The sequence below is a fragment of the Castor canadensis genome, chromosome 5 (assembly GCF_047511655.1).
Source record: "Castor canadensis chromosome 5, mCasCan1.hap1v2, whole genome shotgun sequence".
In the NCBI taxonomy this organism is placed as follows: domain Eukaryota; kingdom Metazoa; phylum Chordata; class Mammalia; order Rodentia; family Castoridae; genus Castor; species Castor canadensis.
The window spans coordinates 176,012,683-176,026,423 of record NC_133390.1 but is presented as its reverse complement, the minus strand read 5'-3'; positions in this window follow the sequence as shown (position 1 = coordinate 176,026,423).

The window sequence follows — 13,741 nt, the reverse complement described above, 5'->3', positions numbered from 1 at the left end:
GTTTTTGCCTCCACTCAAAGGGAGGAGATTTATGCTGTTGTCACGGTCCTCAGGGACTTTCCACAGCAACCTATCAACCTGTGCAGTGGCAGTCACCATGTGGAAGGTGTTCTATGCTGCATTGAAACTGCTCATATCAGTCATACTAGTAGTGAAGAGTTGTTTAATATTTTCTTTCAGTTGTGTAGTCTGGTGTGAACCTACTTCTATCCCTGTTTTGTGAGCCATTTGTGCTCATGTTCTAATCTCCCTGGCACACTCTCTGACAGTAATACCCGGGCAGATGACCTAGTTTCTGAGCTTGCTTTGGGCTTGCTCATGCAAACTGCCACACTGGTAGAAGCTGCCTGGCAAAGTCATGCTTTGTACCATCAAAATGCTTCAGCCTTGTGTAGGCAATTTCACCTTACCAGGGAGCAGCACAACAAGTCATTAAATCATGTCAACAGTGTGTCACATGTTTGCCACAAGTGCCTGAGAGGGTTAACTCCCAGGGCCTTCAAAGGCCTGGAATCTTGGATTCACTCACATTCTCTCCTTTGGCTGGCAGTGCTATGTTCATGTGTCAGTGGACACTTATTCAGGTTATATCTATGCCTCCACACATGCTAGTGAGGCCACTAAGTAATGTAATCGCTCATTGTTTGGCTGCCTTCACCTCCATGGGTAAATCCCAACAGCTCAAGACTGACAATGGCCCTGCATACACTTCAATTGCTTCTCAGTGGTTCTGTGAGGCCTACCAGATACATCACACCACCAGCATTCCTTGTAATCCTCAAGGGCAGGCCATAGTGGAACGTGCATATGACATTCTCAAGATGAAAGTAAAAATATTAAAAGGGGGAGATGAGGTACTGCCCCCAGCTAGCCAATGCATTTTATTAATTTTTTGAACTACCCAGAACAGGGTTTAACACCCGCTGAAAGGCATTGGCCGAATGTCAGGCCTCAGGTTCTTTGGAAAGATTCATTGACTTGCAAATGGTCCTAGTCCTGTCCTGATGTGTGGTCGAGGGCATGCTTGTGCTTTTCCTGAGGTGTAGAACACCCACAGTGGGTACCATCGCAGTTTGTCAAGCCTCATGGACCCCCTGGTCCCAAAGATGAGGAGGCTGAAACTGGAAGACTCCTCCAGGACAGGATACAACTGAGGCTGACTCCTCCACTAACCAGAGGGCAGTCACAGAGATGGCTGCTGGTGAGACAGACGCAGAACAGTGAGCTGCCCACGTGGGGTCAAACCAAGAACATGAAGATGATAATAGCTTGGGGATGACTGGGAATCTGCAGCCACATTGCTGGTGGGTGTTGTCCAGGCAATGCATACTGGACTTTCATGCCCATCCCACCAATGCTGCATCCTATCACTTGGTACAGCCACTCTGTATCTATCTTTATGGATGATACGGTGCACATGGGAGGTCATTCCTCAGGACATTTGGTGCCTCAGTATAGTGACTATAGCTTTACAGGTAAGGCTCATCTATGGGTGCATGGGAACAAAGCAATGATACTGTAGACTTATGGCAATTGAGGCAACAAATATTAGTCATGAAAAGGGCTTATGATAATTTTGTTTCTCCAGCTAATATTGCAAACACTATCATGGATGAATTCAAGGGTTCCAATCCATTTAACTTGCTAAAGCACTCCTTCTGGTGTTTGGCAGGAATAAGTGTATTATTGTCATCTGTTTTCTTGTTCTTTTTTTTTTTTTATTTCTTTTTAATTTATTTTGTCATATTTTTGTAAAATGGCAGAAATGCAATAAAAAGTATATTTCAACAGTGTGGAGGTCAGAGCAATGGATCAGGGTGTCTGGGGGCCTGGAATGGTCCTGCCATAGGCTGTACCCTTAGGGGCCTCCTCTCAGGAACTGGGTCTTAGGGCCACAGATGTTAAAGTCCTGAATCTGGGGGACCGACTTGCTCTGGAGGAGCTGTGGGGCCTCAGGCCTGGCTTCAGCCCCCTAGTAGACGGAGGGAGAAATTTGAATGGTGAAAGGACTCAGAAGTGAAGAGGGTGATGGGGACAGGACAGGACAGTCCTCAGCTGCATAGGGCGAGTAGTGTAGAAGAGGTGGAACTTTCTGGCACACCGCCTCCTGGGCTGGCACCTGGGAAGCCAGACAGGTGGGAAGGGTACGGGGTGTCATGTTTTCTTGTTCTTTCAGTCAGATGCCACACGGTGCAAAGACAGCTCCTTGGATTAAAGGTCGGGCTTCATTGGGAGCATTTAAGAAACAAAAATGGGGGAGATGTGGAGAGTGGAATATGAGAAGCCTATGAGAACTTGACATGAGCACAGCCATGTCTGCAGTCTGGGATTGGCACAGCCCTCAGTTGCAGAAGGAAGAGAGGGCAAAATGCAGCACAGCTGCTTTTGGTAAGATGTTTTCGTGCAGAGAGTAGAGAGCACAGGTTCCCCCTGTTCCCAATAACTACAATGGCATACCACCCCGAGAACTGTTGCCCTACTTCCTTGTTTGTCACTGTCTATAATAAACTCACTGGAGGTGGTGGAGGCTGTTGTGTGTCTCCACCAGAGCACCAGCCCACCTGACCCCAGCTTTCTGCATGTTTGTCTTTTGTCTTTTCTCAATCTCCCATTGCTCCCAGTTGGGTTCTTAGGATGAGCTCATGCAGGTCACAAGAAGTAGCTCCTTGCTGTTCCTCAGCCCTTGTGTCAAGCGCGTCTGTACCTCCAGACCTCAACACCCCATTCCCACTGCCAGGAATTCTTCAAAGCCACACAGTCTTTCTTTGGCTCAGGATTCTGCAAAGACCTGCACTTTTGGGAGGCCCACTCTGACCCTGGGAGACGGGAAGGGCACTTCCATGCCCACTCTGACCCTGGGAGACGGGAAGGGCACTTCCATGCCCACTCTGACCCTGGGAGACGGGAAGGGCACTTCCATGCCCACTCTGACCCTGGGAGACGGGAAGGGCACTTCCATGCCCACTCTGACCCTGGGAGACGGGAAGGGCACTTCCATGCCCACTCTGACCCTGGGAGACGGGAAGGGCACTTCCATGCCCACTCTGACCCTGGGAGACGGGAAGGGCACTTCCATGCCCACTCTGACCCTGGGAGACGGGAAGGGCACTTCCATGCCCACTCTGACCCTGGGAGACGGGAAGGGCACTTCCATGCCCACTCTGACCCTGGGAGACGGGAAGGGCACTTCCATGCCCACTCTGACCCTGGGAGACGGGAAGGGCACTTCCATGCCCACTCTGACCCTGGGAGACGGGAAGGGCACTTCCATGCCCACTCTGACCCTGGGAGACGGGAAGGGCACTTCCATGCCCACTCTGACCCTGGGAGACGGGAAGGGCACTTCCATGCCCACTCTGACCCTGGGAGACGGGAAGGGCACTTCCATCGCTCCTGACTGCTTCTGGTTTTTTTCATATGATTTATCACACTTTAACAATGTGTTATATATTCCTTTCTTTCTTTTTTTTTTTTGCTGGACTAGAAGCCCCAGTGAGGGTGAGGAACTGGCTGCGAAGTTGTCTGGTAGAAATTGCCAGTGCGAGTGCAGTGGCAGTGTTTAGTGGGTGCCCAGGAAATATTTGCTGAATAAAGGGTTCCTTTGTAACAGACCTGAAGACCAGTGGAACAGAATAGAGGACCCAGATATGAAGCCACACAACTATAATCAACTTGTCTTTGACCAAGGAGCTAAAAATATACGATGGAGAAATAGCAGCCTCTTCAACAAAAACTGTTGGGAAAACTGGTTATCAGACTGCAAAAACTGAAACTAGATCCATGTATATCACCCTATACCAAGATTAACTCAAAATGGATCAAGGATCTTAATATCAGACCCCAAACTCTTAAGTTGATACAGGAAAGAGTAGGAAATACTTTGGAGTTAGTAGGTATAGGTAAGAACTTTCTCAATGAAACCCCAGCAGCACAGCAACTAAGAGATAGCATAGATAAATGGGACCTCATAAAACTAAAAAGTTTCTGTTCATCAAAAGAAATGGTCTCTAAACTGAAGAGAACACCCACAGAGTGGGAGAAAATATTTGCCAACTATACATCAGACAAAGGACTGATAACCAGAATATATAGGGAACTTAAAAAACTAAATTCTCCCAAAACTAATGAACCAATAAAGAAATGGGCAAGTGAACTAAACAGAACTTTCTCAAAAGAAGAAATTCAAATGGCCAGAAAACACATGAAAAAATGCTCACCATCTCTAGCAATAAAGGAAATGCAAATTAAAACCACGCTAAGATTCCACCTCACCCCTGTTAGAATAGCCATCATCAGCAACACCACCAACAACAGGTGTTGGCTAGGATGTGGGGAAAAAGGAACCCTCTTACACTGTTGGTGGGAATGTGAACTAGTACAACCACTCTGGAAAAAAATTTGGAGGCTACTTAAAAAGCTAGACATCGATCTACCATTTGATCCAGCAATACCACTCTCAGGGATATACCCAAAAGACTGTGACACAGGTTACTCCAGAGGCACCTGCACACCCATGTTTATTGTGGCACTATTCACAATAGCCAAGTTATGGAAACAGCCAAGATGCCCCAGCACTGATGAATGGATTAAGAAAATGTGGTATCTATACACAATGGAATTCTATGCAGCAATGAAGAAGAACGAAATGTTATCATTCGCTGGTAAATGGATGGAATTGGAGAACATCATTCTGAGTGAGGTTAGCCTGGCCCAAAAGACCAAAAATCGTATGTTCTCCCTCATATGCGGACATTAGATCAAGGCCAACACAACAAGGGGATTGGACTATGAGCACATGATAAAAGCGAGAGCACACAAGGGAGGGGTGAGGATAGGTAACACACCTAAAAAACTAGCTAGCATTTGTTGCCCTTAACACAGAGAAACTAAAGCAGATACCTTAAAAGCAACTGAGGCCAATAGGAAAAGGGGAACAGGTACTAGAGAAAAGGTTAGATCAAAAAGAATTAACCTAGAAGGTAACACCCACGCATAGGAAATCAATGTGAGTCAATGTCCTGTATAGCTATCCTTATCTCAACCAGCAAAAACCCTTGTTCCTTCCTGTTATTGCTTACACTCTCTCTTCAACAAAATTAGAGATAAGGGAAAAATAGTTTCTGCTGGGTATCGAGGGGGTCGGGGGCGGGGGAGAGGGAGGGGGTGGGGGCAGGGGGGAGAAATGACCCAAGCATTGTGTGCACATATGAATAATAAAACGATTAAAAATAAAGGGTTCCTTTGTGCACCCCTGTTCCCTGCAATGTTCCTGCATTGTGTTTGTCCTGTTTAGCTAAGTAAAATGACCAGCCAGGGGTCTTGCCCCTCAATGCAAACTGTAGTGTTTTGTAGCAGTAAGGGTGGGGCTTGGCATCAGCACAGACGGGTGCTGGACCAGAGGTGAAGGGTGCAAGGTTGAAAGGAAGGTCCCCTCTTTGGCCTTCCAAGGCTCACTGAAATGAGTTGACAGCAGGCAAATTAAAAGAAGGATAAAAGCTATGAACATTTTTTAACATGCACAGAGGCAATCACCAAGGGTCATTACCCATGGGCCCAATGTGATTCAGAAATTTATAGACTTTCTTCCAGACAGAGGTAATGGGGAACGTAAGGGGCATAGGATATGATTTGGGGGATTTTAACAGGCTTGGAGAAACATGCCTGGACTGGGGCAGTTGTTGGGCCACAGGACAATGATTTGTAAATTGTTCTTTGTGAATCATTGAATGGGACTGATGTAAAAGACAGTGGCATGTGACAGTGTTTGTTGACAGTCTTCAGTCCTGCTTCCTGCCTCATGAGTTCATGCAATGAAAACTTAGCTAAGGAACCAGAGGTAGTTGATTTCTTCCTTGGTAGGTACGTACAGTAAGAGGATGTTAGAGTCAAGGCTCTTCCAGCCTCTGCTGCTCGTAAAGGGCCTTTCATTTAAAATAATCAGCTGGCCCACCATGTTTCTGACTGCCACTTCCTAGATCCTTCAGGGCTTCCCTTGGAGGCTACAGTAGTGTGCACAGAGATGCCTGGTGGGAGAGGCTGGCTGTGACTGTTCCCAGGCTAGGCAGGACTTTGGTGTTATGTTGGGGCTGCTGAGGTCTGGTGCCTGAGTCCCAGAGATGAATTCCATCAGGAGTCTGTTGATATTCCACAAAGCCCCAGTGCCTGTTGTGAAATGATAGGCAAAGCAGCCTGGGGCATGGCTTTGTACCCAAGAGATAAATAACGATGGCCTTGATGGCACGTAAACCTGGACATGGAGGTGGTCCTGGACTAGAGCTAATTCACACAAGGATGGGAGCCAATTAGAAAGGGCCAGGGTAAGGGTGGGGTCTGGCCCTGATGGCATTGCGACAAGGGTTGGAGAATTAATTTTTCCTTCTATTCCTGAGGATCCTAAGTAGAACACCAGATTCAAGCAGCACAGTAGTCATAACGATGACTGTAACTCTGGATGATTGGATGTTTACTTCATGGCAGGTGGGGTTCTATGTTCTCTGCATGTGTTAGTCTACTTAGAGGGGTCCACTCACACCCCAAGGGTGCACATTATAATCCCTACTGTGTGACTCAGAGCCTGACAGCAATTTGCCTGAGGTCATCCACCCCAGCAGCTGCTCCCTTACGATTAGAAACCAGTGTCTTAGTCTTTAAAGCATCCCCAAAACTTCTAAAGAGCAGATCCATTTCTTGAACAGATGAGAAGAACGAGGGGCAAATAAATGTGTATGTAACTGCTCACATGACTCCTTAGTGCACCATTTCTATTGCTGTTGTTCCAGTTATGAAACCCATTCTCATGGGTGATAGGTTAACAATGACAGAAATGACAGTGACAGTGTAGCTAACCACTGTGCACCAATTATGTATTTTTAATCTTCAAATCATCCTAAAAGACACCAGACTGACTCTGTGTGGTTCTTTTTTTTTTTTTTTTGGGTGGGACTGGGATTTGAACTCAGGGCTTCACACTTACAAAGCAGGCACTCTGCCATTTGAGCCACGCCTTCAGTCTCGCAGATTGACTCTCAATGCACAGTCCCCACATCTTACTTGGTTGCTCTTAGTCTTGGCTCTCTGGGTTGCCCAGACTCAAGGACAACTTCCATGGCATTGCCTAAGCGCTTGGCTAATTCAGGGAAAAGAGGCCTTAGAAAAGATACAATAGGGTTCTTATTGGTAAACTCATGTTACTTAGAACCACATTGTCCTCCGTTTGCATTCAAAGGAGGTTGTGGTTTGGAGGACAGTGTGGCCCCCCTGGGATGCTGTCAGAGCTGTAACACGCTCGCCTGGCCTTGAGTCCTGCTTGTTAAGCTCTCATGCCTGTTGGGTCCCCCCAGCATTCTGTGCTCATGAAGAATCCCAGACCCCACGTGAGAACTGGGGCACACATTTCTGTGACCTGAAGTCACACATTTCTCCTCTATTCAACCACATGCTCCATGATCCCATTAGACTTCACTTACAGAGCACAAGGTAAAGATGCAGATTTCAAGATGGCAACAGCAAAGGATCAAGCTGACATTTGAGGTTGGTGAGTTGGCCCTGGTCCTGGGACACTGAAACCTAAAGATTCTTTTGGTGTTGGAGATTGAAATGAAGGTCTTATGCATGCTAAGCAAAAGCTCTCACGGAACCTAGTCCTCTAAACCTGTACATACGATTTCAGGGGGCCTTGGCCAGCATGTTGGGGGAAGAGAGAACATAGAGAAGTGGTATCATTTTTCTATGAAAAGTATTAGGCACTTTTAAACAATGGAATGTGTCATAATCTAAGGCATATATTTATGGTTTAAGAAAGAAATGAAAGGAAGCTCCACATACACCCAACTGAGTGCTTATTAGAGAGAGCTTATTACCTGTGGTTTTTGCCCTCCCACCCTCACTCTCAGCAAAGGTACCCAGTTCCTAAAACTTGTGTTTATCGTTCTTTGGTCATTATAGGTTTTTATATGTTTGCACTCCTAGATAATGTATTATTTATTCTTGCATCTTCTTGAATTTCCCATGAGTAAAATTATAGTCATGTGTGATGTAATGATGTCTCAATCAGTGATGGTGGGCTCATTAAATGGTATTGCCCAGTGCTGTCTTAGCCAGCTTAGTGTGTGTAAATACACACTATGGTGTCTGCACAGTGACAAAGTCTACAGACAGTGCACTTCTCAGATTGGTTCAGTGTTGTTAAGCAATGCACAGCTGTGTAGTCTAGGTACTGACTACCGCCTCTCACCCCAGAATTTTGTGTGTGGAATTTCTGTCGTGCATTGAGTGATTGCTATGTGTCAGCAGTTGGCACATGTTAACTCATTTACTCTCCGCAGCACTGCTAGCCCATAGACAAGGTATCCCCATTCCATAGATGAGGAATTGAGGCTGGGAGAGGTGAAGTCACTTGTTCATGGAGAGTCACAGAGTGGGGTGTGAAGTTAGGCACGCTGGCTTTCTCCCCCATCTTCACCCCCGGGACGTGGACACATGGCTAGGCCCAAGTACTGTCCAGCTGTGGTGCCAGTCTCTTATTTGCTGCACCAGCCCTCAGCGCTTTGAAGAGTAACCTGGGGGGATCCCTGCAGGGTTGAGCTGTGTTCCTCTCAGGGGGCTCTCCTAGCTGCCTTCACTTCCTCTTTCCCTCTGGCTAGTTCCTGTCTGGCCTTTTCTTTCCTTTAGCAACAAAGGCTTCCCACTGTGGCTGCCACAGGCCTCCAAAGAGGGCCCAGAAGTTGGCTTGGAGAGGTGACACTGGCCAAGTCTGGGCCAATTTCCTTCAGGCAGAGTGGCCAGAGGAGAGCTGCTAACTAGTGCTAATGCCGTGAGACTTCTTCCATATGGAAAGTAAAGTTTCACCAATGGCTTCTCCAGCAGTAGACTTTCTTACCACATATCAACATTACAGCTTCATCAGCATTTTTGCTGTGCACCACAATCAGCTGGATAATTTGCAAAACAAAAAACAAAGGCTAATGTCAACAGTACAGGACACAAAACACAGAAAGAAAATGGCTGAATAATGATTGACCTTTCACACCGAGAAACAAAATTCTAACAGTTGATGGGAAGAATTTGTTCAGGTGATGTTGAATGGGAAGAGCGAGATGAATAAAAGTCTATTTTACACTGTTTTTTTTATTATGAAATGACAAACCAGCTTCCACCTGAAGCTGACTATACAGCTCTACATAGGATTATCTGAGAATATAGGGTTTGATAAAATGGAAAAGGGACATTTAGGGTCTTGGGTTTTGACAGTTATATATTTTGGCCCCCAAGTGACAAGAATCACTTTGACAAAACCAATTCCAAACATGGAAAGGTCACGTGTGAACAAAGAAAAGGAGTACCAGAGCTGCCACACTCCTGGTGAGGTTACAGACTGGAGTTGTATGGATGGACATATTTCCTGTGAAATAAAACATGAAGTAGACAAGGAGCTCAGTGCATAATGCAAATGCAGAGCCCCTTCCTCAAAAGCTATTAAAAATGCCTCCCCTACCGGTGAGGTAGGGGCATCACCATCAGCCTTTGTAGAGACAAGCAGATGGACAGCCGAAGGGGACCTAGTCACTGGCCATGGCCACTGGACTATCTGTCTCAAGGCAACATCTGCGTTCTTAGCTAGCATACCAGCTAGGATGCCAAGGACCGTGCCAAGCCCTTCCCCTGACGCTGGTAGTCGCCTCCAGACAGGCCTTGCAGGAAGGTCAGTGTTTCTTTGCTTGTTGCTGCTTCATCTGGAAGTTCTGGAAGGTACCTCGCACAGAAAGTGGCCAACCCCTAGTCTTGGGCTCAGATCCTGGCTCTGTTGATTTGGGCTGAACCCCACCCCACCGTGACTCAGTCTCTTCATTTGCCAAGTGGGAAGAATCAGCTCCTTCGATGAGGCTAGGGAGGATTTGACAGCATAGAAAAGACTGCAAAAGTGACTGGTGCATGGAGGATGGCTGGACGATGATGGCTGAACCTGAACTTAGGGGACATTTTGAGGGACACTCACTGGGAAGAGGTGGGAATGGGGACAGCAAGACCTTAACTTTTAGTAATTAGGTTTTATTAACACCCAGTGCCTGCTCCTGTTCTCTCCCTCCTGCTTTTCCCTTAAAAAAAAAGCATTAAATATCTTAATTTAAATTCTTTACCCAAACAATCTCACATTCACATACTTTTCATACATGCACAAAGACAGCCAAGATGCCCCAGCACTGACGAATGGATTAAGAAAATGTGGTATTTATACACAATGGAATTTTATGCAGCCATGAAGAAGAACGAAATGTTATCATTCGCTGGTAAATGGATGGAATTGGAGAACATCATTCTGAGTGAGGTTAGCCTGGCCCAAAAGACCAAAAATCGTATGTTCTCCCTCATATGTGGACATTAGATCAAGGGCAAACACAACAATGGGATTGGACTTTGAACACATGATAAAAGCGAGAGCACACAAGGAAGGGGTGAGGATAGGTGAGACACCTAAAAAACTAGCTAGCATTTGTTGCCCTTAACGCAGAACAGGTACTAGAGAAAAGGTGAGATCAAAAAGAATTAACCTAGAAGGTAACACCCACGCACAGGAAATCAATGTGAGTCAATGCCCTGTATAGCTATCCTTATCTCAACCAGCAAAAACCCTTGTCCCTTCCTGTTATTGCTTATACTCTCTCTACAACAAAATTAGAGATAAGGGCAAAATAGTTTCTGCTGGGTATTGAGGGGGGGGGGGAGAGGGAGGGGGGGAGTGGGTGGTAAGGAAGGGGGTGGGGACAGGGGGGAGAAATGAACCAAGCCTTGTATGCACATATGAATAATAAAAGAAAAAAAAAAAGACTTACTGCTATTGCTCCAAGGCCCAGAACACTCAGGGCTCTGCCACACTGCTAAGTGAGTAGATGAATGAATGAGTGAATGAATACAATGAAGTGGGTCCTGGCTTTGATTAAACCACAGCCTCCCTCCCTCCTTCTTTCCTTCCTTCCTTCCTTTCTTTCTTTCATCTCATCTCATCTTTTGCTTGCTTGGCTCCCTTTTTCTCTACTCCCTCCATCCAGCTCATGGATACCCATATATTCTCACTCCACTAACAACATTGTGTGGTTTTTCTTGTTTCTCTCTTTTCATAGAACCTACACAAGCTCACAGGTCCATGTGCAGAAATGCAGCTGTTTTGTCAGCCTCAGGAAAGGAAGATAATACTGTGTTCTCTCTCCCACCAGCATCAGCTGGTAGAAGCCCTTCCCACTTGCTGTTGTAACTTCAGTTCATCCTTTGATGTGAAAGTACAATATTTATCCAACTATTTTCCTATTAAAATACATTGACTTTGTTTCCTTTCTAGTAAGATAAAGATAATTATTCTTCTTCGTATGTCTCTATGAACAGATGCCTTTATTCTTATAGGGTGCATTTATAGGGTAGCCTTGAGGGTCATGCCTTTTTATATGAAGAGATGTTGCTAAATTGTTATCAAAAAGCAATTTACAAATCCTCATTATTTATCTAAGAGAACGTTCTTTCCCCACGTCCTACCTGCACTAGATACTATGCCAGTCCTTAACTTGGTACAGTCTGAGGGAGGCCCAGATGTTTTGGAAGAAGAAAACTCAGAGTTTGACACCTTTGGGGGGCATGAGAGTCAGAAGCAGCACAAAGGGTGATTACCTCAGTTTAGGTGGGCCTGAGAGGTGGGCACCCAGGGTGCCGGGACCCTTGTGCTGCTTCATCTGCTCCTTTGCCAAATCTCTGAAGGGTGGTATCCATGTGTGTGGGCTCTGAGTACCTGGGTAGGATAACAATTTTTGAAGCTAACCCTCAAATTTCAATATTTTATTATGTAATATTTTATAACACAAATAATAGATAACATATGTATATATTAATAAAAACAATATTAAAATGCATGCCCTTTAGCTCCCCACACCCCAAATCACCTGTCAGTGCCACCATTACTGGTGTGGACTGAAGATTGCAGGATCCTTCTAGAATACTCTGTTCGTGACCCCTGTACCTTTGCTTCCTCCTTGGAAGGTGGTGTATGATAGAGGGTTGAACTTTTGGGCATTATGTACTAGTAAGGACTCAGGTTATGACTTAATTTAGTTTCAAGGAAAAAGTCATGCTCATTTACACACACTGGAATTGGTTTAAACACCTCCCCCACCCTGGTGGTGACACACACATGTAGCATTTTCTGTAGTGGCCAATTGAGGTGCAGTGGAAGGAGAGGCCAAAGAAGCAGATGGAAATAGCATAATTAAAGACTCATGCTTAAGCTCATTTTTATTTGAAATTCAAACTGAAATATGATTCTTAGAATGCCACTCTTTAAAACTGTCTGATAATGAGGCGACAACTTTTTACAAATCAGAGTCACACCTGCTTGACAGCGGGAGAATAACATAGCAGCAAAGAAAATGAGCTCTGTGTCACAAATGTAATTGAGCAAAGGCTGAGAGTGACAATGAACTTTCTTTCTTAGTGAGCAACATGAAATCTTCATTACAGAAAATGATTTTCCCCAGATTCAGGGCCAAGAGGGAGGGGGGCTGGCTTGGCTTAGACTCTGAGCTGGGTTGCCTGTGGTCATCACAGGGGACTCTTCACTTTCATCCCACTCAAGGCTATGTCAGAGCCAGTGCCCAGCATAGCCCCTGAGATGCCCCAGTGACCCTCACTTCCTGGTATTCATGCTCAGATGTCATCTCCTACTTTTGGCTGCTGGGTTGGGCCTCAAGTTTAATTAATAAACTACAGCAAGAGTGAAGGGATGTCACTGCTGTGATTAGGTTACTAAAGCATTGTGGCTTCAGTCTTAGGCCCCTTCTCTATTCTCCTGCCTGCCCACTTGTAGTAGGGAGGAGGGGGCGGCATGGCAGGGAACTGAAACTTAAGAAAATTGGACATGAGAAGGGTCACATAGCACCGAGAATAAAGTAGCCAAAGAAATAGTATGTAACCAGATATCTCTGTAATCTGCTTGCAAGAGCATATAAAGCAAGTCCCCTTTGTTTTTGGGGCTCAGCCTTTGGACACGAGTCTGCTGAGTCTGTGCTGGCAAAATAAAACATTGCTTCCTGCTGAACTGCCTTGGTGTCCCGGCTTTCTGTTCAAGACTCACACATTTTTGGGGGCTGTGGGGCCTTTTGTCCAGGATTCAGAGATGGTGTTTTTTTTTCGCTTCCCTTGTCATCCCCAGACCACTGGGAGAAGTGATCCCACCAGATGCTAACAGATGGTTTGATCTGGAGGGGCAACTCGCCCTCCCTGCAAGTTGGGGTGAGGGCCTCAGATGCACAATGGAACCTGGAAAGATGCAGGAACCAGTGAGGGGAATGCCACCTGTAGACTGGTAAGAATCCAGGTTCAAATACTAAGTCTACCCCTAAGTGGCAGAAGGGGAGCCTGATCACCTCCCAGAGTCACCCAGGTAGCTTTGAGCAAAAGTGAAACCATGACTCCTGGGCACTGCAAGTGGGGTGGAAATGTTGGATTCCTGTGTGTAAATGTGTGTGAATGAGATGTAGCCTGGCTAAGAAGTGAAAGTGAGCCCTGATGTCCCGATCCACAGGTCTGTGGTGAAATCATATGGTCTAGGGTAGCTCTAAGGGTGCCTCTAATCCAGGGATTATGTGGACTCACTACGGAAATCCCCGCAAGGGGAACAGCTGGAGGTGGATCAAGCAAGTGAGGACCCTGTGCAGGTGCAGTTCCTGACTGGGCAACTGTATCCAGGTCACTGATAAGGGGC